General features: G+C 42.1%; 1 protein-coding gene across 2 annotated transcripts in view; it reads right to left on the bottom strand.

Moving 5' to 3' along the window:
* OTUD7A (OTU deubiquitinase 7A) overlaps positions 1 to 27,807 on the bottom strand; it is a 287,564-nt gene that overhangs the window by 137,359 nt on the left and 122,398 nt on the right. For both annotated transcript variants that reach the window (XM_058666537.1, XM_058666538.1), the window contains exon 2: positions 22,271 to 22,391. The gene's annotated coding sequence lies outside the window, so the exon portion shown is untranslated. The remainder of the gene's footprint in view (positions 1 to 22,270; positions 22,392 to 27,807) is intronic.

Here is a 27,807-nt window from a genome sequence, read left to right as displayed (position 1 = left end):
GAGGAAGGTGGGATGCTGTCCACATGGAGCCAGTGGAGGGCAGGGAGCACAGAGCAGGTGTGGAATTGGTCAAGGGACACAGGCACTCTCTGGCCTCCCCTGGCTGGGCTTATCTCAGAATGCCAGACTCTGCCACTGTGCTTCTCCTGCCTCTCATTCCTATCATTAGGAGTTGGTTGTATTTTTCCACCAGGTTGCCTCTCTACCGATCCTTACTCCTGCTCCACCTCTCACAAGCTGAGGTTCCTTCAAGCCCCACCTCCCCCAGGAAATCTTTGCTGCTCAAGCAACCAGCAAACATTTTTTGAAACAGTTTTAATTTATTGTCATTTTTACTGTTAGCAATTTTCAAGCACACAACAGGCTGTACCACAGATTTCTTGATTTTTCTGCTCTTGTCTAACTGAAGTTTTGTATCCCTTGCCTTGCATCTCCCTGGTACCCAGCCTCAGGCCCTGGTAACCACTAGTCTACTCAATAGTTCTATGAGTTTTGCATTTTCCTAGATGCCCAGATATGAGGTCATGTGATATTTGCTATTCTTTGCCTCCCTTATTTCACTTAACATAATATCCTCTGGGTTCATCTACGATGTTGCAAAGGACAGGCTTTTCTTCATTTGTAAGGCTGAGTAGTACTAACTATGCTTATTCACTATATTATTTTTAGCCATTCATCTGGTGATGGACACTTAGGCTGGCTCCACACTGTGCTGCAGTGAAGGAGGAATGTGGATGTGGCTACAACTTACTGACTTCACATCTACTGGCTGTAGAACAGTGGTGGATTTGCTGGGTCACATGACAGTTCCAGTTTTAATGTTTTAGAGAACCTCTATTTGGGTACTTACTGTTTTCTATAATGACATTGCCACCAACAAAGCACCAGGTCTCCACTTTTGCTTCCTCATAACCAACACTTGCTCTCTTGTCTTTTAATTATAGATATCCAAAGAGGTGCAAGGTGACAATCTCACTGTGGTTAGCCAGCAAACTGTAACGAGGACTTACTTTGCGAGGAATTTCAGGAAGTGGGACAGAAATAAAGCTGATCACTTTTTGCCCTCAACAACCCTGCAGTTGCAAACAGGAGACAGAGCTGGGAATCCAGGCCTGAGGGACAGCAAGCTCTGTGGTGGCCAAGACATGGATCTAAGGGAAGCCATGCCTCAGGGACAGACACTTTTCAGAAGGAGACTCTCGGCCTGGACCTTAAATACTTAAAATTCTCATGGAGGGGCCTGGTGTCTACTGCGTGCCTATTTTGTACCATGCCCTGGAATAGCAGATGATTTAAGTTCTTGCAGGCAGTTTTTACAGATGCTGTAAAGGAAATAGGTCTGGGGCACACAGGCCTGTCCTTCCACTGTTTCGTGGAGGGGAATCTTTAGCCAAGGGAATCTCTAGTGCAGAGACACCAGGTGGTCTGCATATGGTTTCAAAATGCTTGAATTCTGCTGTCACAGTGCTCTCTCTTATCATTTAAGAGGAACTCCATTTTTACATCAGGAATGGAGACAGCCCCTTATTCTCTGGTTCTCTTTGTAAACTGGGAGGTTTTCACATCAAAGCTAAGCAGCTGAAATATGTTTTGCTCTAATACTTTTGCACTTATTGAATTTTGGTGCCTTTTAATCATGTTGCTCCCTAGATGTTGTCAACAGTTAATGCTTATGTTACTATAATATATGTTAATATATAAGAATAAAACTAATAACATGTAAGGGGCCCCAGAGAGGTTCCTCAGTATCATCACCACACACAATTCCTGTTGAACCACTTATGAATATTGTCTATTTCTCCATCACTTAAGCTATTCTATGTTCTCACTTACTTCTTATTCCAGTCTGCATCCTGTCCCTATCTAGCAACATGGTGTGGAAGCTATCATCTTCTAATGATCAAATCACTGGTCATTAGCCAAAACTGGTCATAGCTCTCAGCTCAATCTACTTTTCAGCCTTGAAAGCATCGTCCATTGTGATCTGGGCTACTCTTCACCTCCATCTTCAGTTCATCTGTTTTTTTTTTTTTTTTTTTTTTTGGCGATAAACTCTGAGTACTCTAAATATGTTCTTGGTTTGGTCTTTTCCTACAACTTCCACACTCATGTTTTCAATGTCATTAATCTCCCTTGTGTCAGGCTAACTCCCAACTACCTGTGTATAGTTTTATTTTCTTTTTGCCTTTCAGTCCACAACTCTATAATAGTGTATTTACTTATACATTTCATGGGCCCCTCAAATTTCTCTAATTTATTAGAACCAAAACCCTTTTCTTTGCAAAAACCTTCCTATTTTCCAAGTCAATCAAAACTCAAAAACCAGGTACTTCTTTGACTCCCCCTGTACATATCATAAGCCTTTTGGGGGTTTCTCTTTCTCAGGGAATCAGTATATCTCTCTCTCTCTTCTTACTCCTCATTACTTCTTCCCAGACTGTGCAATCATAAAACCCTGACATTCACAGAGAATGACTTTGCTCTGCCTTCCCCATCATTTTCTTGAAGCTATCATAACTTGGGCCACCTCACTGCTTGTAATGGTGTAAGAGGATGGTTTGACAGGTTGTCCCCGAGACTTGTCCACTCAGGGCTGTGATGAAAAAGATGGTATGCATATCAAAGTAATTTCCGTAAGATTTATTAATGATAAATAGATAAATAGCAACTTTATCCTAGAGATACTTGTCAGATATCACCTTAAGTTAAGGATAATGCTAACATGCAGTAATAAGACATATTGCCTATATTTTGTGTATCCATTTATGCATTGCACTTTGTAACATAAAATGTGTAGTACATGCCAATCAAAAATTTAAATATGAAGGGACTTATCCAAATTATGTACACAACAGCACAAACATATCGCATTAGAAGGCCCCTTCCTCTAAGAGTACAATATAGGAGTTGTTAGGAAACATTAAAAAAAACCCCAATGTTACTAGGCAAAATATAGGGCCAGCACTCTTCAAAAGTGAGATCAAGAAAGATCAGGAAAGACTACAGAACTACGGACTAGGAGGAGACAGAGATGACATGACATCCAACTACACTGTGGGAACTTGGTTGGATTCTAGGATAGAAAGAGGACAGTAGTGAAAAATCTATTGAAATTTCAATACTGAAAAAAAAAAAGACATGTAAACAACCCAGATGCACATTGAAGAATGGATAAATAAACTGTGGCTCACCACCTTCAAGGAATACTACACAGTCATTAAAAAGAATGAAATTCTACCATTTGCAACAAAATGGTCCTAATTGGGAATGATTATGCTCAGTGAAGTAAGCCAGTTCCAAAAGGACAAATACTGTATGTTCTTTCTGATATAAGATAACCTTCAGAAAAATATAAGAAACAAGGATCTTAAAGAGATATTCACCATGAGGTAGTATGGAAATAAGCTCAGTTTCTATCCATAACTGCAAGGATAAAGAAAATTATAAATCATACCATAATCTCAGATATGTATGGATTTAAATTCTTTTGTAAAGTAAAAAGTGATCCTTCATGTGTTTTCTTGAATTTTACAATGTGTGTGTGTGATAGAATAGTAATCAGCCTTAAAAAACAAAATTCTGTATTTGCAACAATTTGGATTAACCCTGAGCATATTAAACCAAATGAAATAAACAAGGCACAGGAGGACAAATGCCTGCCATGATGCTATGTTCATGAGGAATGTAAAATGCTCAAGATCATAAAAGCTGAGAGTAAAATGGTGTTTGCCACAATGAGATGGGGTGGTGGTGATGGTTAGAAAGTATTAGTCACAGGGTAGAAAATTCCAGTTATGCAGGTTGAGTTGGTTCTGGACATCTATGAACAAGAGTACAGTGCATATTAGAAATTGGGTGAATAGATCCTTTGCTATATACACCTATTACAAAAACCATGTAATAACAGATAACAAATTCGGAGGACTGGAGGAAATTTGGGGAGGTGACGGATATGTGCATAGACTGCAGTAATGGTCTAACAAGGCGCATGCTTATTTCCAAACTCACAAGATGTACACATGGAATAGCTGTAGCTTTTGTGCCATTCATCTCAATGAAGCTTTTTTAAAAAGAGAAAGTTTGCAAAGTAAGCACCAGGCCAACAAAAGTAATACATTTATGAATGAGACAGCAGAAACCAGTGAAACTGAAAATGTTATGGGGTGCAGCCACTGATAGCCAGCACCCATTGAAATTTGGCTGTGTCCCCCTATCATCTGTCCTGAAGGTGGGTCCTAACAGCAATGGAATGATAATTCCATCCTCAACCACTTCCCCCACATCCTAATTTAGCCAGGATATTGGATGCAGACAAGTCCAATTAGTCCAGGCATTTTTAGCTACAAGCCCAGTTCCTGTTTCTGCCATCCCAAGGAGCACTCATCAACTCCTTAGCCCACAACATTTAGGTATTCGCTCCTGCCCACCTGTGATTCACCTATCAACTGAGAGGGGATGGTATTGCATTGTTGTGTAACCAATCACTCCCCTCACAAGCCCCTTTAAAAGGCCCATGAAGCAGGGGCTCTCACTCTTTCTGGCCAGGTGCTTCCATTACTCTGGCACCTCGCCTCTTGGCTGACCAAGCACAGGTAATCCGCTGAGCATGGTCCCTGTGTACTGCTTAGAAGAGGCAATGGTTATAATAATGTTGTTTCTGGTTTGTGTACTATCTGGAGTTCCAGGAGAGGTGAGGCCTAGCAGTAGTAGAATGTGGGCAGAGAAGCCAGGGAAAGGTGAATGTCTGCAGCTTTGTAAGTGTGTCCAGGTTCTTTGTAAGTGTGTCCAGGTTATTCGTTGCATGTCTCTTAGGATAACTTATATTGTTGGAGAAGCTGGGACATAGGTTTTCAGCTTAATGGACAGACTTAAGGATAATGACCATTTGTTTCTTTGGGAATTATGATTCATTGGATTATGATTGGTTGGATTGCCGTATGGACTTGTGATTTGCTATTGTGTTCTGTTATCACCAAGCTTAGTTAATAAAGACTCATTAATAAATCTTAGACATGTCTGGTGTGATCTTGCTTGCACCCTGCAACAAAAACATGAAAATGACAGTGACATCAATAAAACAAAAAGCCGATTTCTCGGAGGCCACAAAACATCAATAAAATTGATAAACATTTAGTAAGATTGACAAAGAACAAAAGAAGAAGACACAAATGGCCTGTAATAAGGATGAAAACAGAGATACAGACTCTCAGATATCAACTGCATAGTAGGGAAATATCACAAAGAAATCAACACACAGGTGGCAGACAACTAAGACACTTGCATGCCCCAGTGCTCACTGATATTACCCCAATCAGCCAACACCTAGCCTCTATACCTGTCTTGCCCATTTCTTTGACAGAAACTGTACCAAGGGCCTTTGCCCACAGTTTCCTTCTTTTTTTCTGCCATCCTCATCTGTCTCCCACCCAGCCCCTGCATGGCAGGGTTCCTGAATTTGCAACTGGTTTTCAGTGGTGGTTGCTTTCTGATTACTGGCCTGGCACATCTCACATTTTCTTTCAACACACTGCATTTTAAAGTAACTGATCTTTGAGTTTCACATATTTGGCCATTATTTTCCATAATATGGGTCTATTCTTTGCAAACAGATTTTTTTTGGTGTCTTCATCACATCCTGCATTAAAAGGGATCCTTTAGAATTCTGGTAGAGAAATAGAGCCAGCTTCCCCCAGATGGGTCCCCATAACATGCAAAGAATGTCTGTGACCCACCCAAGGGAAAAAGACATAGCAGGAAAAGCCTTCTTGCCATCTGCAGCATGAGAGTGCCTGGCCATCTCTAGCAGTCTGGGGTCTTGGTAAGTTGATGGCAGAATCAGCCAATATAGAGTGTTCTTTCCTTTCTCCTTAAGGCTTAGTTGTGGTCCCTCGCAGGATAGAGTGTTAATATGAGCCAAAAAGAATCAGAGTGAACAATGAGGAAAAGGACCTTATGCTGGGGGCTAGTGTGGCACAATGGATTAAGCTATCTCCTATAATGCTGGCAATTCATATGTGTGCCAGTTTTAATACCAGTTGCTCAACTTTTTATCAGGCTCCCTGCTAATGCACCTAAGAGAGCAGGGCAAGATGGCCCAAGTGTTTGGGTCCCTGCATCCATGTGGCACTTCCAGATGGAGTTCTTGGCTTCAAGCTTTGGCTGCTGTGACCATTTGGGAAGTAAACTAGTATATAGAAGCTCTTTCTCTCATTTGCTCTTGCTCTCACTCCCTCTATCCCATCCTCCCTCCTCCATCTCTTTTTTCAAACAAATGAATCTTTAAAAATGCAGCTTTTAAAAAATAAAAACATAGAGCTTATGCTAAAGATTGGTATCTAGCAGTTTCTGAGTGGATGAAAATTTGATCACCTGAACTAGTAATGGGAAGTACTTCATCCATGAGGTTTGAGGGATGGAATAGTCTTTGGATTAAAACCTTAAACTAAAACTATATATAGAATAGAAAGTGGGCGGCAGGGTCTCAGTGACATCATTGGGATGTAGAACAGGGTGATGTCCTGACTTGGTTATGTTCCTTGCTTTCGTCCATCTCCGGAAACTGGCTCTTACAGTATGTACCTTTCGGTATGGCTTTCTTAAGCTCTAAACATCCACAGGCAGCTCTAATCCCTGTGCTCAAAGTTGTTGACTTTCCATTCATTCTCACTGTATCTTGTATCACTTGCTTCCATCAGCAAGCTCTGTAAACCTGCAAATTTACCTGATCTAAGTCACCTTGAGGATACCCAACTCTCCAGCAGTAAGCACTCTATATTACAGGGTGATATGACCTTGAGAAATAGGAAAATAAAAATGCAAGGAGAAATGTTTAACCTTCCTGTTCTCTCTCATAGCAGGAGAATTATCCAAACTCTACTGGTTTTACAGTTGAGAGTTGATTTTATAGTTTGCACCGTGGTTCAGAGAACATCTGAAAATAACATACATTTTGAGATCACTGGCAATAAAAAAGGCATGTTTTTCATGCTTGTATCATTGCAGACAAAAATGCATCCACTGAATTGTTTAAGTGGCACTCCTGTACTTAACTGGTTGGGAGGACAGTGATTTGAAGGGGGATTTTCCCTGCCTTCTCCAGCAGGTGGCTATTGTGTTCTCTCCATTTCTTGAGTAGAGCAGGTGCTTGGTGCAGGAATAAGGGAACGCAGCTATGCCTCAGGGTGCAAAACATCACTAAGTCAGTGGGACGTATCCCTGCACACAGGTGCACAGGCAGTGAGTGATCAGGCATTTCTCCCTAGGAAGGTGTAACCTCAGATAAAGGGTGATGGAATGCGCAGAACTTAGAGATGTAATAAAAATGCAACTTATTTTGTTCTCCAATTGGCCTTTTTAAATGCATTTAGCTGGCAGGGCTGGGTGGGTTGCTGTTCAGAAATGTTTTTCTTGGCAGAAAGCGGCTGTGCCTGGCACATATTTTCCTCTAAGATGTAGCTGGGGTGGCGATGCAGAAGCAGGAAGTGGTGCAGGTGGATCTGAGGGTCCTAGTTCATACTGTGTCTAATGCTCAGAGACTATGGCATTTTCATTGCTATTGTTTTGGCAATTCCTGTAGAGGGTCACTTTCCTGCACTATTTTTTGCCCCGAGAGGCTCCAGGCCTGCTCTTAATGGTTTCTTTTCAGTCATCCTAGTAATCTGATACCCACCTCTGGATTTTTGCTGCTAGGGTTCTTCTGAACCTCCAAATGACCCCAGTGATGGGGCCTTACACCATCCCACGAGCTCACACAGTCACAACCTACCCAACATCTATCCAAGCACTGCTTTGACAATCTTGGGGGAGTGCGGACTGGTCCCGTTTCTAACCCTTGTCATATCCAGCCAAGGGCCAGCACCTCATTCGGTCCCTGAAAACAAGTGTTTGACCTTGAGTAACCTTTCAAAAATTGAGATGTTAGTAGGGGAATAGGGAGTAAGGGAACACTTTGTACCACCACCTCATGATTTCTACTTCATAAATGTGTAACTATTCCAAAGTAAATGTTAAAGAATTTTCTCTTCCCAGAATCCCTCCTCGTTTTTACATCTGGTCCCAGCTTTATATCTGGATCGTCCTTAGGGGCTCAAAAGTCAGCAACATGACTCCATCTCAGTCCTTCCAAACTGGGATGCTTGTTCCAGCACCTGACTTTGGGAAGCAGTATGGCTACGCTCCCACATCTGTGACAAACTTCAATACCCATGCCCTGTTTGAAAGTATAGCATTTTATAAAGCAGGCCAGATTTGATAAAAAGACTTTGCAGAATACTTGAGACAAGATTTATTTCCATAGCCAATATGCTGAGGCTGTGAGATAACCATGTGGGAAGTGCAGCTTGACTCCTATATCATAACACACATCAAAATCAGCTCCAGGTGGTGGTGGTGGTTTTTGGATGTAAAAGGTAAAGCAGCAAACTCTAAAAAGTAACACAGAAGAACATCTTCAGGAATTTGGGAGGGACAAAGGATTCTGAAACAGGGTACCAAAGAAATTAAAGACCACTTCTACGATGCAGCAGGTTAAATCACCAGTTGAAAAGCTGGCATCCTGCAACAGAGCACTGGTTTGAGTCTCAGCTGTTCTGTTACTGGTATAGCTTCCTTGATAACATATCTGGGAAAGCAGCAGCAGATTATTCACTTGAACCCTTGCCACCCATGTGGGAAGATCTGGATGGAATTCGATTCTCCTGGTTTCAGCTTAACCCAGTCTTGGCTGTTGAGGCCACTTGGAGAGTGAAACCTAATTAAAACGGGAATTAGATAGCTACTAGAATGGACAAAATTACAGAAACCAAAACAGCAAGGATTGGAGAAGGAGTAGAGCAGCAGGAGCCCTCATATGGGACTGGTGGGGGTCTAACTGGCTAGGTAATCTTCAGCTTTTATGCACAATTACCAAAGCTGATCTCACATGTGCCCTGGGATCCAGTCATTTCAGTACAACCAAAATGTGTACACATATACACCAAAAGACATGGAAGATATTGTTGGAGTAATGTTAGTCATGTAGCTAAGAACTAGAAGCAATTCAAGCGATAATCATGGAGCCAATTGTGTGACTACGATTTATGGAAAAACTGGGGCATAATCCATGTGCATAAACATGGCATGAACAAATGACCTGGTGGCAGACAAAGCAAACATACTACAGATTGAGAATCCCTGATAAAAAAACTCCAAGTCTAAAATGCTCCTAAGTCTTAAGTTCTTTGAATGTCACCCTGATGTTACAGATGGAAAATCCTGTTCCTGACTTCACCTCATGGATCACAGTTAAATGCAAGAATACTAAGAATGTTGCATAAGATAAATGAAATGAAGAAAAGGTTTGTGTTTAGACTTGGGTTCCATCCCCAAGATATCTAATTATTTACATTAAAACATTGCAAGTTCTAAACAACAACAAATTCCAAATCCAAAGTACTTCTTTCCCAAGCATTTCAGAGATGGGATATGCAACTTGTACTTTATTCAATTCATCACATTGACTTTAAATACAAGCATAAAATAATCCACAGGTGGAACTGTGGCAGTGGGAAGAGGACACAGAGGGGAAGGGTGTTAGGGCAACAGAATAGTTCCAGTCAATATTCTATTTCTAAACTTCATGTTGAATACAGGGGTGTATTATGATTTTTATAATTTATGAAGCAGTGTATTTTTTTATTATTTCATTTTATCACACAGTTTCATAGGCTCTGGGATTCCCCCAACCCCTCCCCAAGCCTCCCCACATATTGAATTCCTCCATATTGTTACAGTAGTACAGTTCATAACTAATCACGATTCCTTCATTGCAGGCATGGACCATGCAGAATCCAGCACCTTATTGTCCAGACAAATTCAACAGATTCATTGGGAGACCATCCTTGGTCTGAAAGTAGAGCTGGCAGGATATCATCCCTTCCAATGAAAAGCCACTACACAACTTCAACAACAGGAAGAAACAGGGAAATTTACAACATCATGAAGTTAACTGACATGGTATTGTCAATTAGCCAATATGTTAGATATTTGTTAGTGACCAACATGTTAGAAAGTGCAAGTTCTTAACCACATCCTGTAACCACTTCATTGACATCTTAATTTTAGCTTATACACAACCGGCTGCTATAAACCTTAAAATGGTTATAGGATACTATTCAGCTGTCTCGTGTCTATTTTCATTTTTATATTTAGCAGCGTATAGTATTCAAGCATGATTTGTATTGAACTTCGTGAATTTTAGGATAGTCCAAACTGGTTTATAACTCTAACAAGCCATATGTTAGTGACTGAGGAGCAGAACAATTTTAGGAGGGATGTGCAGAGAAATCTTCAATATCTTAGTGAGGAGTAACTGATCTTTGTATCCTACCTAGTAAGATATATGGGAGGCCAAGCTGACCGTTTCCTGTCTGTTCCAAGCTTTCCTTATTGGTCTCTGTCTATCTGATCTAACTTTTGGGGGCTCTGGAGCGACCCTGATGGTCATTGAAACAGAAGGTGGGGAATCAAAGTCGGAACTAAGTACAGACCAGAGAAAGCTTCTCTCTCAAGTCCCGAAGGAAGTTTACTGTTTTTCTGTTGCTGAGGACTGTTCAGGGCTCCTGGCTGTTGTTTCAATGACATTAGATCCTGTGAGGAAGGATCTGGGCTTCTTCCATCCCATGTGTGAGACCCAATAGGGAATGGTTGACCTCAGAGTTCTTGGCCTATGGGGGTACTCCAATTCCCTGTAATCTCCTTGGCAGTTGGGATATAGTCCTTGGTGTCCATACTGATAGTCCTTGTTGAGGTACTGGGAGTCTCCCTGTCTTGTAGACTATTAGATAAAGCTGCTGCCTGCAATGCCCTTATTCCATATGGGTGTTGGCTTGAATTCTGTGGCTCTTCTGCTTCGTATGTAGCTCCCTGGCAATAGCTTGGGAAAGGCAGCCAAGCATGGTTCAAGTGCTTGGGTCCCTGTATCCATATGGGAGACCTGGATGAAGTTCCTGGGTAAGTCCTGGCCATTGTGACTATCTTGGGAGTGAATCTATGGATGAAAGATTTCTTTGTACCTCTGATATTAAAAAGAAATAGGTAATTCTTTAAAAATATTGGAGAACTAATAACCTACAGACCATAAATAAGCCCAGTATAAACCTCATGAGTAGGCTGATGGCAGACTTGTCCAATCCTACTTCTGTCTACATATGTTTGTGAAAAACAGCCTTCCTGAATTTTGGCTGGTATGCTATTGGTCATTCCATTCAACTGCATTGTTTATAACAACATTAGCAAACCACAGTATGGTTCTTCCTTCCATCTCTTTTCATCATAGCCAAAAAGAGCTTTCAAAGATATAAATTCCATCAAGTCATTTTAAAATTCCACTACAATGGAATAAAATACAAGTCTTCTTTCTAAGGTTTTACATCAGCCTGTGCCAACTGTCACACCTATCTCGAGCCTCCCTGGGGCCTCCTGGCTGTTTCCCCCCCAAAAATGGCTTTCTTGACCCTTCACTGCACCTGTGACTGGGTTTGCCTAGAACATCGTCCATAGTACCTCCCATCCTACTTCAAGTACCTACTACAATCTCATTGCTGCTGGGAAGCCTTTTTGTACTCACTTCCCCATTTTTTTTCCTCCCTGGACAACCAATTACTTCTTTTGTATTATTATCATGATCTGAAATAATGTCCATTCATCTTCCTAATCAGATGTCCCCTGCAGAGAATTTAAGTTCTGGGAACTTGCCTGTTCTGCCTTGTCTATCTTCAGATCTAGCACAATTTAGGTCATGTAAAATCTGCCTAGTAAATACATCCTCAAGAAATAAATGAAAAATATAAATGCAATTAACCACGGAATACATTAATGGATTTCACATTTGAGCATCCTTTTCTCAGACTATAAAGTAACCTTTTTCTATCTAAGAGAATTGTGTCAAGTTCTTCCTTTGGGAGTTCTATGGCATGTTAAATCCTAAGTCTATTACACAGGAATGTGGCCTTCACTTTAGTAGTGGGTATCTATCTAGGTGGGAGACTTAGATGAATTTCCTGGTTCCTGGTTTTACCCTGGCTCAGCCCTTGCCACTGAGAGACATGACTTAGAGATGTGCAAGAACCAATGTGGAATAATAAAGCATGAGCAAAGAAGGCAACATATCTCCACAAAAGGAACAGAAAAATATTGGGCTGTCAGAAGGTGAGATTGATGAAATGCCCGAGAAGGAACCAGAAAGAATGATTGTAAAGTTACTCCAAAGTAAAAAGTTAATGAATCTAGGAATTCAGTGCATTATATGGATGAGAAAGTCAGCAGAGAGCGATGCAGACAAAAAAATCAAACAGAAATATTAGAAATGAAGGATAAAACCATATGATTATTTCAACAATTCAGAGAACACATTTGATAAAACACAGCAACCTTTCATGAGGAAAACCTTAAAAAACCCTGGAAATTGAAGGAATATTCCTCAGTGCCATCAGAGCAATATATGAACAATCCACAGCCAGGACCATATTGAATGGGGGAAAACTGACAGCCTTTTCACCAAGATTCAGAACCAGATAAAGATGCCTACTCCCACCACTATTATTCAATATAGTTCTGGCAGCATACCCAGAGCCATTAGGAAAGAAAAACAAATCACAAGGTACAGGTTGGAAAGGAGGATGTCAAATTATCTCTGCTTATAGATGACATGATCATTTATATGGAAGAGCCAAAAGAGTCCATTAAGAAACTTTTAGAACTTATAACAGAATTTGGCAAAGTGGCAGGATGTAAAATCAACATGTAAAAATCAATAACATTCTTATACACCAACAGTGCCATGACTCAGAAAGGATTTGTAAACTTAGTCCCATTCACAATAGCTGAAAAATTCTATTATTTTTTAAAATTTATTTTTAATTTTGAATTTTATGGTACAATTCCATAGAGTCTGGGATTCCTCCCCTCTACGACTGGTTTTTCCCATACTGTTACAATATTATAGTCTTTTTTAAGGAGTTATAATTCCACCAGTCTGTTACTTAAGTGTGCCCTGACATTGCTGGTATAGACAATGCGAGGTAGTCCATCATCCCATTGTCTAGATATATCCAATGGTTTCATTGGGAGTCCATCTTTGATTTGGAAATAGGGATGCATGTTGCATTGGGTCTTCACATCTGGATATGGTAGTCTCTATTGCTCTATCACTATGCATTTCAATCTGCAGGATGATTTCCTTATATTAGAGAGAACTATGGTATTTGTCTTTTTGAGATTGACTTATTTAACTGAGCATAATGGTCTCTAGTTGGGATCATCTAGTTGCAAATGGTATAATTTCATTCTTTTCAATGGCTGAGTAATAGTCCATGGAGTAGACATACCATAGTTTCTCTAACCACTCCTATTTGTATGGGCATCTGGATTATTTTCATGTCTTTGCTATTGTAGGTTGTGCTGCTGTGAAAAAAAATTCTAATACCTTAGGATAAAGACTACTAAGAAAATGAAAAATAAAACAAAACAAAACAAAACAACCCCCCCCCCCCGCCCAAAACAGGCCACCAGCTGCTTGGATACAGCTGGTGCCATCTTGGGTTGGGCAGCCATTAATGGTTCCAGGTGAATGAGCTCTGGCTACCCGGCAATGAGCTTTGGGGACTTGGGGGTGTGGGTGGGGGCATGTAGGAACCTGAAAATTCATGTCCAGGTGATCAATCATTTCCAAGGGACTTCCATGGACATTGCCACTGTTCTAGCAGGTAAGCAAGGGTGCTGAGACTGAGTTGTTTGGAGTGGAGAACAGGAGGACCTTTAAGGGTCTATTCAAGGTACCAGTTCACCCAGGAGGCCTGAGCTGGAGCAGTTGGCATCAGCCATCTCTGAATATCACTCATAGGCACATACTGGGCTGGGCTAGGGGCTCTCCTAGCAGGGCTGGATCAAGGTACCCAGCAGTGAAAGTCAGAACAGTGAATGGGTAATGTGTGGCTTCTCCATAACACTGAGCAGCGCATGAGAGAATCAGGACTGGAGGTAGAATTTGAGGGGGCGTATAGGTTCTCACTCTTGTGGAACAACAATCTCCACTGGCATGTGCAAGAGCTGTGGCTGGGAACAGGCCTAGCTGGGATATTAAGCTGGGTTGGGTTCCCGCTGGTGAGCGCGAGAGTCAAAATGGGGGTAATGGTCTAGGCTGGACATTGCTGCAGTCTCCATCGGCATGGGTATGGACAGGGTCTGGGGATGCCACACTGGGCTAGACTCCAGCACCTACTGGTACACATGAGAGCCAGTATGGGTGTAAAACTGGCTAGGCTAGGTCTCGGCTCCCGCTGAACCATGTGAGAGTTATGTCAGGGTGTGGACCAGGTATGGCTGGGCTGTAGCATCCAACAGTGAGAACCAGAATGGTTATGGGCTGGTTGGGCAAAACCACTGCTCCTGCCATCACAAGAGATGGATAAAGTCTACGTGGGCCAAAGACCCACCAGTGTGCAATATCTGCCATTGGGAGAAGACTTGATAGAGGAGCTTCAGAAACTCCTTTCTCAGATTCCAGTCCTTGCAGATGAAAACAAGAAACAAGGCAAGGAGCAGCCCAGACTAGGCCAGGTTACAATATCCACTGGCATACATGTGGGTAAGGTCTGGGAGTAGGCCAGTCTGGGCTAGCTCATAACATCCACTGGCAGATCTGAGAACCAACATGGGATGCAAGAGAGGCCAAGTCGGGCTGCAACACCAGCCAGTTCACATCAGGGCTGGGACTGGGGACTGGTTGGGCCTTGCTGGGCTACAGCACCCACAAGAAGGAGCTGGAACTGGGGGAAGCCTGGTAAAAGCCAGGCTGTATAACCCACTGGAGGATGTTAAGGTGAGATGAGCCATGAGAGTCAGGAGGAGGAGGTGGGTGCTAGGTCTATGAGCCCTGGGGGTGGGAGGCCTGGTAGGGCTTGGGTTGCCTGGCCCAGGTCTTTGGCTCACCTGTGAGATGGGTGCCAGGTCTGTGAGCACCAGAGGCAGGGGGTTCAGTGGGGTCTGGCAGGGCCTAAGTTGCGTAGCCCGGGTCTGTGACACACCTGTGTTGTGGGTCCTGGGTCCATGAGCTTCAGGGGCAATGAGTCTGTGGGGCCAGGTTTGCCTGGCCTGGTTCCTTGGCCTGCAGGCACAGTGGGGGCTAGGTCTGTGAGCCCTGGGGCAGGGGGCAGTCTGGCCCAGGTCCTTGGCCTGCCTGCACCGTAGCAGCTGGATTCCATGGGCCTTGGGGGCAGGGGACATGGTGGGGCCCAGGTTGCCTCGCCTGTGTCCTTGGCCAGCCTGCATGGTGTGGGGCAGGTCTGTGAGCCATGTGGGTAGGGGGTCTGGCAGGATCCCAGTCACCTGGCCTAGGTACTTGGCCTACTTGTATGGTGGGGCCCAGGTCTGTGAGCCCTGAGGGCAGGAGGTCCAGTTGTGGCCCAGGTCACCTTGGCCAGGTCCTTGACCCACATACATGGTGGGTATAGGGCCTGTGAGCCTCAGAAGCCAGGGAGGGGGGACTCTGGCAGGACCTGAGTCACCTGGCCTGGGTCCTTAATCCGCCTGCATGGTGGGTGCCAGGTTTGTGAGTCTTACATGTGGGGAGTCTGGTGGGAACTGTGTTGCCTGGCCTAGGTCCTTGGACCATGCGTGCAGGAGTTCTGGGTCCATGTGCCCCAGGGGGGCAGGGGATCAGGTGAGGACCTTTTCGCCTGGCCTGGATCCTTGGCTCATTTGCAAAGCTGGTACTGGGTTCATGAGCCTTGGGGGTGGCGGCTCCAGCAGGCTCCGGGTCACCTGGTTAAGGTCCTTGGCCCACCTGCAAGAACTGGTCCTCCTCACTGGAAAAGACAGAGTATCAGACAGCTGGTCCAGATCCACATGGAGAACATGGCAGCCCACTGAACCCTGTAAGGGACATCTGTACCATTCCAGAGGAAGGAGGACAGAACAACTACCCTAGCCAAATGATGACAGCAAATATCTGGGTGAATGAAGACTCTGAGGTCGACTATGTCAACCAAAGGACATTGAGAAGGTTCCCTCTCCTTGGATTGGTGAGATTGACAACATTTCAGAACTAGTAAAACCGCCTGGGTAGAACTCGGAGTAAGCACCAAATTGGGACCCTGGCTTGATACTGAGTGGCCATTCTCCATTCCTGGGTACTGGAGTGGTTGAGAGGCTGGGTATGGCTTTTTCCCTTTTCTCTCCCCCTCTACCCACAAAACAAGAAGGAGAAACAGAAAATTTGGAAACAATGACCACACCCACTTTTCTCAAACGCTTGATCCATCCCACTCTGATCAATTATGTTAATATAATCTAAAGTTAAAAATAATTTAAAAATATAATTAAAAATTTAAAAAAATGAAAAAAAAGAAAATGAAGAAACATTAGTAAAAGAAAGAGAAGACACACACAGAATGGAAAAATCTTGTATGTTCATCAGTTAAAAGAACTGATAGCATCAAAATGACCATACTACCAAAACAAAAGGATAGATTCAATGTATTCCAAATCAAAAAGCCAATGACATTCTTCCCAAACTTAGAAAAAGTATTTTAAAATTCACAGAAACAGAAAAGATCCCGAATAGTCAGAGCAATCTTAAACAATAAAACAAAGGCAGTGGTGTCATAACATTGAGTTCCAAGGCACACTACATGATTGTTATAATCAAAATGGTCTGATACTGCTACAAAAAGTAAGGCATGGGGACAAATGGAACAGAATAGCAACCCATAAATTAACACATACATCTGTTATCAACTTTTGAAAGTGAGCTAAGTCTTGAAATCATAATGTTACTATAAGAAAACATAGGGAGAAATGCATTAAGACGTTGGTCTAGTTCTGGATTTCTTGGATAAGAAACTAGAAGCATAGGAAATAAAAGCAAAAATGCACAAATGAGATTATAACAAGGTAAGAAGCTCCTGTAAAGTCAAATAATATGAAATAAGGTAAGAATACTCCAAAAGATGGGGCCCGGCGGCGTGGCCTAGCGGCTAAAGTCCTTGCCTTGAACGCCCTGGGATCCCATATGAGCGCCGGTTCTTGTCCCGGCAGCCCCACTTCCCATCCAGCTCCCTGCTTGTGGCCTGGTAAGGCAGTTGAGGACGGCCCAAAGCGTTGGGATCCTGCACCCGCGTGGGAGACCTGGAAAAGGTTCCTGGTTCCCGGCATCGGATCGGCGCGCACCGGCCCGTTCGGCTCACTTGGGGGAGTGAAACATTGGATGGAGGATCTTCCTCTCTGTCTCTCCTCCTCTCTGTATATCCGGCTTTCCAATAATAATAAAAATCTTTAAAAAAAAAAGAATACTCCAAAAGAGAAACACTGCACATTTTCTGTTATTTGTGGTAGTTAATATGTAGAGATTATAAAAACTATATCTGTCATATCATTGTGCATATAGTTTTAAGTGGCATTTTACTGACTCATACCACAGAAATGGCAATCTACTTCTACTTCACGCATTAATAAAAAGAAATTGGGGTGAACAGTGAGACCCTCACGGCAACTGCAATGCCTGTTCTGAATGTGACCTGCTGACAAGCCGAGCACTTCTGTGCACCTCTTGGTATGTATTCCAATAAAATGTTTAAATACAGTGAGTTTTTCTACATTTAAAAGGCTTTTATAGTAGAGAAGCAATTTTCAAGATATGTAGTACACTAAATGGTTGGAAATCCATATCATATTTTCTCTGTAAAAGGTAAAACAGCTGGATTTTCTATGCTTGTTTATGTAAATTCAAAAACTACATGTATCGCTAATTTCTACTCCAGCAAAACCCTTACAACCAAGTTTCAGGCATTCAAAATCTTCTTTGTCCTCTTTTGCTCTTGAATTAATGCTAATATGCTTTTCCCCAGAGATTAATTAACAAATGCATTTGCACTCTGTAAAAGTTTAATAAAAATATAGATGGTAATATAAATGACAAATTAATTGAAATACTGAGAGAAAGAATTGTGGACTAGTTTAAAATTGTTCCTAAGACACAAACAGAAGGGAGCCCAGCAATTTGCTTATATTTTATAGACTATTTAAGTAAGTTCCATCTGTGTCATACCCGCTAAAGCTGCTACTTATATGTATATAAATCAGGGTGTGTGGTGTGTGCAACTTTATGTGTATGTATATGTGCATATGTGTATGTGCTGCTGTCAGGTGCAATATTACAGTACAAGCTGTCAGACAGCTGCATAATTAGGGAAAAGGCACGAAAACAATAGCATTAGGATTGGGGGAAGGTAAAGATGTTGCTACTTTGGACATGTACACTGGAAGGACACAGAGCCTTCGGGCTACCCCCTGTAATTCTGTGCAGTCAAAAGAAGCACTCCAGGTCACTTTTTCCCCTTGAGCAATTTTTCTCTTGCCTTCACCAACATGCATTCTGTGTTCTCCTTCCTCACAGCACAACCTTCAGCCACAGGCAGCCTTTAAATAATTTTTAAAGAATTAGAAGAGGCACAGGGAAAATGGGGAGGATTAAAGAGGAACTCCATGAGCTTATAGAACTGTACCATGAAAAATAAATGTTGAAAAGAAAAATGAAAATTGAAGAGAAAGGAAAAAAAATCCATGTTACCATGCATAGATTTCAAGGCCAGTTATGTTGAAATTTTTGTTCAGTACAAAATAATGTAATGATTTCTAAATCAGTGTGATCATTACTTGCTTTTCATTTCCTGCTCCCCACCATTAAAATGCTATCATATATTAACAGAGGCCATTGAGAAATGATGAGCGTGTCGAGAGTAGCCTACAGAGAAGACAAGTGACAGCTGCTGGACACAGCTTGGCTCTTCTTACCAAACCCAAGGCAAATGCTTTGCAAATCAGCAACCAGGCAGGACTGAAGTTCCAGAAGTGAAAGCCGCTGTCTTTGTCAGCCAATTCCCTGTACCTAAGACAGCATCTGATTCAAAGCAGGTGCTCATAACTCTTGATTGAGCAAACGAATTAACTAATAACTGGGGAGAAGAGGCAGAATTACTTTCAATAATCTGTAGAGAGACGGAAGATCTCTTGGGGACATGCCAACTCCAGAGGTCAACCTCAGCCTGGGGCGTGACTTCATGGTCCATCACATAGACGCTAGGCATTGAGCCAGAAACACCACTGAGAGCAAAGGCTCTGCAAGCCTCCCAGGACCATAGAAAGAAGTGAGCAGCTCATGGAGGGTCTCTGAGAAATGAAGAGGGTGTTAGGTAAAGCCTGGTAGATGTGGAGAGAATAACACTTATACCCCATCAGCCACTCTCACTCAGGAAGACCTGTGAAGTTTTGGAGGCTGCCATAACCCCCCTGAGAAAACCAAGCTGTCTGGGAGCCCCTGCAGGTATGCATTTGGCAGTGATTACACAAGGCCAGCTGGTAGATATTCCTGGATCTTGCAGAAAATGGGAAGCTCCTGGCAGATTAAGATGTGAGCAAACAAGAAATGGCTTTAAAAGTTCTCTAGGATGGCAATCACAGGAGCACAATCATACTCCTAAACACAGTTCTGGCTGCATCCCACATCTGTATACAGCATGAAGGGACATGGCTGACAGGTTGAATGGAATGATGGCCCAACATATGGCTATGACAGAACGGGACATGGGGCTGTGTCCTTAAGACTTGGCCATGGTATATACTGGCAGAAAAGCTGTGGCCAGGGACTAAAGCACCTATAGCTGCCAACACCTGGACCAAAGGAGACCTGAGAACTAAGGAGAATTGGACTTCCCAGAATTCTTTCTTCGTGTCTTTCCTTGTAATCAAAAAAAGCACAACTATATCACATATGGGCTTTGTAAAAGTAAATAAATTATTGGGAGCAAAACAGGAAAAGTTCTCTCAGCCAGGCTACATTTCTGAATTCAGAAGAATTCAGTTAGGAGCACCTTGGGACCCAGGCAACACCTGCTGCATTGGGCTGGCTGCTCCCACTAGAAGGACACTAGAGCTATCTTGTCCACACTAAACTATAGATGGCAAAATAGACGTCTGGACACATTACAACTCAGGCATAGTGATACATGCAAAGGGCCTGGAGCTTTCAACCTCGCAGCTTAAAGGCACATTCTAGACCCCTGGCAAGATGACCAGGCCACAGTGACCCAAGTCTCTCCACCCTTTTGTTTCAGTATGAAAGAGGACAGGGAAGGTGCTACTGGCTTATACTCCCAGTAGTGGTTCAACGTTGCAGCAGATGAGGGAGGCTGCCCAGATTGTGACCTCACCAGGGAGCCAGGCAGAGGGGAGGGACTCAGGAGAGTAGGGAAGAAACTGATGACAAAGGATGCAAGAGACGGGGGCTAAGAATCCTGCCAGAAGGGCGAGAGGTAGAAGCAGCCAGGTAGGCAGAGGTGGACAGGTGGAGGCAGAGCCAGCGACAGAGGCCTACGCTGCCTCTGAGATCCCTCTGCCTGGCTCTGGGGTCTTACTTCCCAGTGCAAGTCCTCCCTTTCTGGGACTGGGGGCACAACCTCAATGTTTTCGGTACAAATAAAATCCTGCCATATGTTCTCAGATGACTTATTTTTCATACAGAAAAAGTATTTTACCAAGTCAGCAGACAGAGCTAATTCAGTTACCCTTACTGATTGCATAGCTTTCCATTGTTTAGATAAATTGTGCCAAATGGGCCAAACTGGAAACCATAATGCTAAGGGAAATGAACCAATCCCAAAAGGTTAGAGACCACATGTTTGCTTTAATTTAAGATGATATGATGTTAAGCATAACATGTTATGTTATGGATGTTATGTCATATGTCGTATATAAACTAAAATTGAACTGTGAATGGGGGGTCACAGAAAGTGGTTAAGAAATCGCATTTATTTTTAACATGTTGACTGCTCAATACCATGTCAATTAATTCCATAACGATGTTAATTGTTGCAGATGGTATGTTAGTGCTTTTATTTGACCAGGATGATACTCTGCTGTCTCTGCCCTCAGACCAGAGAGAGTCTACCCAATAAGTAGTTGGACTTGACTGGACTATAAGATGTTGGACTCTATGCTTGGCATATACTTGCAAAGAGGGAATTTCAACTGAACTTGAGCTATGGTTATGCAACAAGGTGGAGGAACCCACCATGGGGGGAGGGTGGGGGGAGAATCCCAGATTCTATGTAATTACAACACAATGTAATTAATGAATAAATTTAATAAAAAATGTGATTTATGTAACTGGTTCCTTTCTGAGGGCTTTGCCCTTTTATTTTAAAACAAGTGCAAATGACCCTGACCTGGCTATCTTGACTTGCACAGGAAGATACCGCTGTAGGAAAAAAATCACGAAAGTAGAGTTGTTTGGTCAACATGGAATTATATGGTAAATTTAGATCGATGCTGACATGTTGTCATCTAGGACTTACATACCAACCTCTACCTCACCATCCACTAACCTTGTGAATGGTCAGCTCAGACACCCACGCCTAGGCAGGGCATCTTTAATCTTTGAAACATTTGCCAACCTGGTAAATAAAATGTGGTACTTCAGAGTTTTTTTTTCTGTTATTCTTGTTTTTAATTTGCACCTCTCTGATTACTTGTGGAAGTGATCAACTTTTCACATGAACAGGAGCCACTTGTATTTCTTCTGCAAGTTCCTAATTAATTTTGTTTTTCTTACTGATTTTAGGCATCCTATGTGTTATGGATTAAAATTTTTAATTAATTTCTCAGCACTGCCTGCTGTCTTCTCAGTTTTTATAGCAATTTCACTGAAAGAAGACCCAATTTAATGAAATAAATCTGTACACATTCTATGATGTTTCTATGACTTGTGGGTTTTGTGCCTACTTAAAAAGCCCTTCCGTCTCCCAAGCAAATACTATTCTCTATTTGTTTTTAATTGTTATTATAGTTATTTTCTCCTAGATGTTCAGACCTTAGCATATACGGAATTATTTGTACATGTGAGGGATTTAACTAGTGAATTGTTTCCACATGGTGACTAAGTGTTAATAAGGCGTGTACTTTTTTAAAAAATTACAAATCTAAAGTACAAAAACATTTACCATATTAAATATGTCTTTGATGTCATCCTAAGGAAATAGGAAGGGGTGGTAGGAACTGGATTGGGAAACGAGAGGGTTTCAGTAAACTGAGATTAAGTTTCTGCTTCTCACAGAATGAGAACTTGCATGGAGACTGAGTTCCACCATCACTTTTGCCCACCTCAAACTATACCTTCTGTAGTCATAATACAAGATGGTAAACTCAAATGATCAAAGTAGAAGAGATGATTGACTTTTACCTGAAGGAATATTCACTGGATTATGGTTGTTTGAAGAATGGTCCATACATAGTGGAATAATCAGACATGATGATTCAGAAGGATAATCTTTAGGGGCAGATATGCCTTCTGTTGAAGTCACCTGAAATTAAGTCAAGAGACATGGGCAGTGGTCAGTCACAAGAAAATAAAGCAATAACACTTATGGAGAATATTGCACCTGGCACCTGCTGCTGACTGGGATTCACCAGATCCAAAGCCTATTGTAGAGGAAAGGAACCACAGGCTTTAAGTAGCAAAGGATGGTAGCTGTTCCACTTCAAATGATCCTGGAGTCCCCTAATCTTACCAGATTGAACTCTCCCAATCTAGGCAGGAAGCCAGTTGGGAAAGTTGCCAGCCCACATGGAGGCCATGGTCTCCAATGTTTCTGTTTTTCTAAGCAATGTGGAACCAAGACCAGGAGATTAGTCAACAATGAAGTCCCTGCTGAGGAGCAGAATCACAGCAAGGAGCTGTGACAATCTCTTCGCAGTAGAATCTTACGATTTACATGGCTAATGATACCCGCAGCCTCCCAATCTTCTCCTTGCTCAGTGGGAATGCTCACTGAAACTATTCCATTTCTGTTTTACCACTACACACTGTGCATGTGTTTGTACGGTTGGGTGGAGTCATTTAACTTGTCTTTCTATTGCACAGGTCTCTAGACTACGAGAAATTATATCTATATTTTACAGAGAAATCTTTGACTGTGAAGTTAATGGGACTCTAGGATGTTCACCAAAGAAAATAATTTGATATTATTAGAAAAAAATGAACCGGATAATTAGGGTGCAGGAGGGAAGATAGTGATAGGTATTAAAATTGTTCACTAATGCAGTGTGTGGCACAGAGTTAAGTGCCATTTGTGACATGGGCATCCCATATTGGTATACTGGTTTGAGTTCTGGCTGGCTACCTCTGATCCAGCTTTCTGCTAATGCATTTTGAGAGGCTGCTGACAATGACACCAGTACCTAGGACCCAGACATCCATGTGGGAGACCAGGTGGGTCCTTGGGTCCTGGCTTTGGCCTGTCCCAGCCCTGGCTATTGCAGGCATTGAGGAGGTTAAACCAGGTGATGAAAGCCTCCCTCATCCTCCACTCTCAGTATCTCCCTCTTTTGCTGTCACTTTTCCTTTTACATAAATAAATACTTAATTTCTTAAAAAAGTGTTCATTGAGAAGAAACAAGATGGTGGAATAGGGTAAGGACACATTTAAATAGATGGAGAATCATTAGCCAGGGTGAAGCAGAGAGGTCACAAGCCTGGGAAGTAGCAGAGGACAGACTGATGGCAGAGGGACACCTGGAGACCCATGGACATGGGGAAGCAGCAGACACAGTGCAGCAGTGTTGCAGTGACCAGATACCCCAGTGGCAATTGGTGATCGGTGATTAGAGCTCCGCCAGAATTCCAAATGGGAAGGGGAGTCTACACAGAGCTCAGGAGGTGAACCCAGGTATACAACTGCATGTCCTGCTGATTTGCTTGATTTAACCATGAGCAGAAGCAGAGTAGCAGAGCCCAGGCAGGTGGGTGCAGAAACATGGTTGATTTCACAGCTCAGATCCCCACCAGTGCCACATCGGGTACTATTTTGTACAATGAGGAAAAGGCTGTAGGGCTGAAGGAACAATAACAAGCTGCACAGGTGATAAACCAGGAGAGAACCAACTTCCAGCTCAACGTATTGTATTAGTCTCACAGGAACAATAGCACTGACCTGGCATCCTATGGGATCCACCCAAAATAGGTCTGGGTAGCCTTCAGCCATTTAGGCACCAGTGTCTTCCAAATTTAAGATACTAGCCCCAATTAATACCCCTCTAGCAATGGTATTTCACTACTTAACAGTGCCAACATAACTCTGGACTCTCAAAATTGAGTACAAATATTGCATCTGACTCCTGGATTTCACCCTTGAATTGACCAGTATTACCCCAAATAAAAAAGACCTTGAAAACTCTGCAACACACACACACACACACACACTGAAAAGGAGCTTGCATTTCCCCACACTTAAAGTGTAATACTGGAGCAATGATACTACAATTTAAAAATTTTGAACAGTTAAAAAAGGAAGGTAGGTAGCAGTTGTGGTGTAGCAAGCCAAGCTGCCACTTGGGATGCTTATATTGAGGTGCATGGCTCAACTCTTGGATACTTCATGCTTTTTTTTTTTTTTAAAAATCTTTCAATTATTATTATTATTATCATCATTTTATTATACAGTTCCATAGGCCCTGGGATTTCCCTTTCCCCCCAAACCCCCCGAGTTCCCCTATATCATTACTGAAGTATAGTTCTTCATACACAGTCATATGTCCATCATAGCAGGCATGGACAATGGCAGACAGTTCAGTATCCTATTGTCCTATAGTAAACAGTTTCATTGGGAGTCCATCCTTAGTCTGGAAGTAGAGATGCATACTGCATTGTATCGTCACATCTGGATATGCTAGTTTCCATTTCACAGTTACTATAACGCCACAATACAAAATCACAAATGGGAAGAAAAATAGAAATTCACAATGCTATGAAGTTAAATAACATGTTACTAGATATGAGAGTCTCCATTACACAGCTACTATATATCCCATTAAATGAAAAGCCACAAAACAAAAGCAACAGGAAGAAAAAAGAAATTAACAATACCATGAAGTTAAACAACATGTTACTGAATGACTAATGTGTCGTTGAAGAAACGTAAAATAAAATCAAGAACCTTCTTGAAGAAAAAGATTGCTACTGTATGATCTATTAGCCACTGAAGAATTTGATCAGAAGAGTTTTGAAGAGATGAAACTAACAAAAAAATCAAAATGTGTGAGACACAGTTTCTGCTGATCTTTGTTGGTGAAATGTGTCTCCTGTAGGCAACAAATAGATAGGTTTTTTTTTTTAATCCAGTCTACTAAACTATGATGTATGATTGAGTCATTTACATTCAGGGTTAAAATGTATGGGTGGCAATTTGGTCTTGTCATTTTACCAATGAGTTGTTCATTGATTTAGTCTTCTGTTGTCATTTTACTATGATGTTCTTCACATTTACCTTTGGTTTTGGTGGGTGCTATTCCTTTTCTCTGTCAAGAGAACATCTTTAAGTATCATTTGTAGGGCAGATTTGAAAGAGGCAAATTCTTTGAGCTTTTCTTTACCATGGAAGATTTTTCATTTTCAAAGACAAAAGAAAGCTTTGCTGGATATGTTATGCTGGGCCGACAATTTTTTTTCTTTTACAATTTGGAATATGTCACTCCATTCTCTTCTGGCCTGCAGAGTTTCCTGTGAGAGATATCCTATGAGTTTAATTGGCATTCCTTTATATGTCAATTAATTTTTTTCACGTGCACACTTAAGGATCTTTTCTTTATGTTCAGCTGAAGAGAGCTTGATGATCATGATATACTTCATGCTTTTGATACAGATTCCTGCTAATGCTCCTGGGGGGGCAGCATATGAAAGCTGATGTCCTTGGATTCTAGCCACTCACGTGGGAGAAGCAGTTGGAGTTCCTGGCTCTTGGCTATGGTCCGGGCTAGCCCTGGCTGTTGTGGGCATTTGAAGGGTGACCAACAGATGGAAGATTCTGACTTTCCCCTTCTGTAACTTGCAAATAAATAAATCTTGCTTAAAAAAAGAAGGGGAAAAACGCATATGCAAACTTGATCATATCAAACAAATTGTAAAAACTGAAAGCAAAGTTACTATACTTCAATCATTAGCCTTACTCAGATATAGGAATCAGAATGTAAGGCAGCCCTTGTCCTCAGATACATGCAGATGTTTTGGCACAGAGGATTAAGCCACCACTTGGAAAAACCTACCTCCCTTATCTGAGCACATTTGAGTTTTGGCTACTCTGCTTCTGATCAGGCTTCTTAATGCATCTTGGTAGGAAGCATATAGTAGTTCAGTTTCTTGGGCCTCAGGCATCCATATGGGGGACCTGGATGGAGTTTCAGATCTTGGCTTCATAATGACTCAATCTTAGCTGTTGTGGACATTTGGGAAGTGAGCTAGTGGATAGAAGATCTACCCAACCTACCCCATCACACCCCAAGTTTCTTTTACTTTGTCTTTCGAGTAGATTAAAATTGATTAATAAACACAAAAACATACATCCTGGAAAATTCATGTAGGACACTAAGTCACTGGACAACTTCATAGGTCCCCATGGCTGCAGTGATCCACTGTACCTCCAGCTAAGGGCACATTCTGGCTATCTGAATGTAGAAATGATGGTGACTCTGTCAAGGCTCTGCTTATCAACCATCGCGATGGGGTGACTAATGTTCTGGGGCCCTTTACAGGAAGAGCTACTGGAATCCAAGATGGAAAAATCACACAACAGAAGAGTGCGTTTGGCATGCATTGTTATGACCTATTATCATACATGCAAGAGGTTGAAAACTTCACTTAAACCTCACACCAAGCCTATGGTTCAAAATCATCATGGTGAGGTTGACTGATGCATCTGTGGGAGAGGGCAACACCACCTCGTGCAGCTGCAGGAGGATGTGCTGGGTACACACACTCACTCCCCTCTAGAATATTCTCTTCCCCACTAGATCTCAAATTATCTTTAGCACAAGAGCCTCACTATACATTAATTCCTACTGAGCTATCCTCACACAAAAATTATTATTGCTCATCTCTCCAACCCCCACCTTATCACTGTGTCATATTCCTATCTTTTCAAGCCTTCTCAGCCTTCTTTAGAAATCCACGCTGATTGTAAGGCTGCCTTGATTCTGTACAAGTGCCTTCATATGTGAGCTCTATTTCTAAGCTCGCTGGCCTTTTCTATAGTGTCTATCCCACATGAGAACGACACAAATTACTGCTACTATCAATTACAATGTTGATACAAAAATGTTGATATTAAGTAATTTACTACTTTTGTTCTGTCCTCACTGTTGTCTAGGGAAATTTAGATCTTTGGTATGCAACAGGTATTTTAACACTTGGTTGTCAGGTTCCGTGAGAAAGCCATGTTGAAATCCAAGGAGTGTAAGCTGCATTTAAACATGAACTTTTGAGGAACCATTGTTTCAGTGCACTGAATCTGGAGATTCAGAATGAGACTGCAACAGATAAGTATCTCTCAGCCAGTCTCTTACCTGATAACCAACTTCAGCTTTGGCCATTTCTTCCAAAGCTATTCTTGCTAAGACAAGGATATCTTCACCATGGTCTGATGATGCTGACTCCAAATTTGGCCTTCCCAGTCCACAAAGAGCGAGAAATCATTTTTGATAGAGTCACCCAGTCAATAAGCAATCTGTCAGAGAGACTCTAGTTGATTGGGTAGTCCCCTCCTTAAAGCTCTTGTCTTCTATTATGTTATTTTATTCTTCTTACCCTCTCCCTTATGCCCTGCTTTTCCAACCCACAGTGATGGCACTCTTCCTTCTCTAAGTTCAGTGTTATGGGTTTCTGCCAGACATTGCTTGAGAGAATTCTTCATCTACCTCCAAGACTTCAAGTACTTTCCTATGTGTTTG

The sequence above is a fragment of the Ochotona princeps genome, chromosome 6 (assembly GCF_030435755.1).
Source record: "Ochotona princeps isolate mOchPri1 chromosome 6, mOchPri1.hap1, whole genome shotgun sequence".
In the NCBI taxonomy this organism is placed as follows: Eukaryota; Metazoa; Chordata; class Mammalia; order Lagomorpha; family Ochotonidae; genus Ochotona; species Ochotona princeps.
The sequence above is the reverse complement of the archived record's forward strand: the minus strand, read 5'-3'. Positions and strand labels throughout refer to the sequence as shown.